This window comes from Lathyrus oleraceus, chromosome 5, assembly GCF_024323335.1.
Source record: "Lathyrus oleraceus cultivar Zhongwan6 chromosome 5, CAAS_Psat_ZW6_1.0, whole genome shotgun sequence".
Classification (NCBI taxonomy): Eukaryota; Viridiplantae; Streptophyta; class Magnoliopsida; order Fabales; family Fabaceae; genus Lathyrus; species Lathyrus oleraceus.
In genome coordinates, this window is record NC_066583.1 from 345,488,479 (window position 1) to 345,491,564 (window position 3,086).

Consider the following 3,086-nt stretch of genomic DNA (forward strand, 5'->3'; position numbering starts at 1 on the left):
AACTACGTGCTTAAAAGCTTTGCAGTTCTCAATATTGTGGCCAGGTGCCCCAGAGTGGAAGCTACACCTAGCGTTGGCATCGTAACCCACCGGAAGTCTACCAACAGGAGGGGCCAGAGTGCGTAGCTGCACCAGTTGTAGCTGTTGAAGATTGGCAAGCAGTTGAGCGCACGACATTGGAAGAGTGTCGAAACGCCGGTCCATCATCCTCTGCCTCTGTTGATAGGTGGGTCTGTTACCTGGTTGTTGTTGTTGTTGATACTGAGCTTGCTGACGTTGTGGTTGCTGTTGTTGGTATTGATTCTGTTGACGCTGTGGTTGTTGTTGTTGTTGTAGTGGTGCTGCAGCCGGAATAGTCACAGCCGCAACATACGGTTGCTGATGATAGTTTTGAAAATTATTCCTCCTGTTTTGATATGAAGACGCAGAATTCACACCCCCTTCCTCTGCTTCTGTCCTCCCATAAATGGCTTCTTTACCCCAGATGAAGATCCACCTCCATTGTAGCTCTTGTAGGTCTTCAGGTAATTCTCTACCCTCTCTCCCGTAGAGACCACATCAGCAAAGTTAGAGGCATTGCACCCCACCAGACGCTCAAGGTAAGGTCCAGGCAACGTATTCATGAACATGTTGGCCATCTCCTTTTCCAACATGGGAGGTTGAACACGGGAAGCTGTCTCCCTCCAGCGTTGAGCGTATTCCCTGAAGCACTCATTGCTTTTAAGAGACAGGTTCTGGAGTTGAGTTCTGTCTGGGGCCATGTCTGCATTATACTGGTATTGCTTCACAAAAGCCTCCGCCAAATCCCTCCAGCAACGGATATGGGCCTATCCAATCTCATGTACCATTCCAGGGATGCCCCAGCTAGGCTGTCCTGGAAGAAATACATGAGTAGCTTCTCGTCATCAGAGTACGCAACCATCTTCCGGAAGTAGGCTTGCACGTGGGTCTTCGGGCAAGAGCTGCCATTGTACTTGTCAAAGGTTGGGACTTTGAACTTTGGTGGGACCCTCACGCCTGGGACCAATCCCAAGTCAGAAACATCTACCCCCAGGGGATTTTGTCCTTCTACCGCCTTCAGCCTCTCCTCTAATCTCCTGAACATGGGATCCATGCCATGGCCCATGCCAAAGTCTTCTGGCAGCAAGAACTGATCATCTTGATCATCGTGAATAGGTTGTTGATCAGGGTTGTTGTGTGGGATTGGGATTGGCGTCGGCCCATTAACCTCTCCAACTGGAGGATCAGTCACAACCTCTGGTTGGGTAGTTGCAGGATTCCTTTGTATCATTTGTCTAATCTCCTGTTGTCCCTGCGCTACTCCCTGGACCACGTCCATGAACTGGTTCATGCGGACCCTCATCTCTGCAAGCTCTGCTTGTAGATTCTCCATTGCTCTTTGCTGGTTTCTGCGGGTACCGTACCGGTGAATTCCTGAATCGGCTATCCTGCTGATGGAACACCAAATAATATGAGAACACCGCGGCGACACCTGTTATGCAAGAATATGCAAAATGAAATGTTAATGCAATGACATGTTTATCACTTCAAAAAGGTATTCTACCCCCTTGATTCCAGTCTCACGAGAAAATCGAGCCATAGATAAACTTCGGAGATCAAGATGCAATAGAGAGAAGGTCTTCATATAGATAAAATCAAAGAGAATGGCCTTAGCCGATAGTACATCAAAAGAGGATTTCCACAACAAGCCTGTGGATCATCACTACACAGCAATAAAGCAAAAGTAAAGGGAGGAACAAAAATCAGGACTCAGCCTCCTGTGTACAAACCATAAGGACTACTCCTCACTTCAGCCAGTAATGCTATCGTATCGGGATGATCTGGAGATTCTGTCAAACGCCGGATAAGCAGATTTCTTTGGTGAATAACCCCATCCAACTCGTTGATGTGTTCTCTGTAGTAATTCCCATCATCTTCTCCGAATACCTCTTCAAGTCTGGACTTCTTCAAACCTGCCAACACCTTAAGTTCTTCAATCTGTCCTAGAGCCTCATTGAGTTGATCGGTGATGTAACCATTGGTAGAACGGGCACACAGAAGCTCATGGTTCTTCTCTTTCAACAAAGTCTTCAATTTCTCCATCTGACCAGTCAGTTCGGTCACCATCTCCTCCTCCTTTGCCTTCCGAGAATTTGAAAATGCATCCCATCGCTCTTGCCACCCAGCTAATTTACCATGAGCATCCATTAATTGTTGCTTGACTCGCCTCAACTCAGAACTGGATGATCCCAAGGCCTTGTCTGTCTTCCTGAAGAAGTCCACCTCCACAGCTAATTTTCCTTCTGCTTCCCCTTGCAATCTTACGGCTTCCCCCTTCTGGTATTCTGCCTCATGGAATTGATGCATATAGTCTTGCAATTTCACACTTAACTCCGAGTTTTCAATTTGAAGCTCCTCCATGGCTTTCTTCAATTTGTCATACTCCCCTCGGCTCACCATTGTTGACTGCGCAGGAGTAGACGGGTACAAAGGTTCTTCTACAGGAAACGGCAGTCCCAACTCTTCGACTCTTCCTTGAAGCCACTCTCCATACTGAGGGTATGTTCTACAATCTCCTTTTCCAAGCACAGCTCTTCCTCTCTTGATCACTTTGAGCCAGGCCTCAGCTGCCTTACGGGATACAGTCAAATCAGGCGAAGAATGGAAAAACAGAGATTCTTCCACATCCTTTTCCAAAGGCGGAGTTCTTAAAGCATATCCAAACTGTCTGACTGCTAGAGAAGGATTATAGTTGATTCCTCCTCTTCTTCCTACCAACGGTACATTTGGGAAATTCCCACAACTGTGAATAATATCTGCCCGAAGCAAACTCCTGTCAGACCACCAAGAAATATCTTCAGCCCTCAACCCCATCAATCTCTTCGACCAACTCAACGAGTCCTTGACATCAATGAACGCTCCTGATTTGGGTAGGTGAGAACTGAACCACTTATAAAACAAGGGCGCACAACAATTCAACAATCCTCCTTTTCTATTCTCATTCCTGTGGTGCACTGAATGAAAGAAATCTCCTAGCAAGGTCGGCACTGGATTTCCCAACACGAAGAGGCGTATTGCGTCCATGT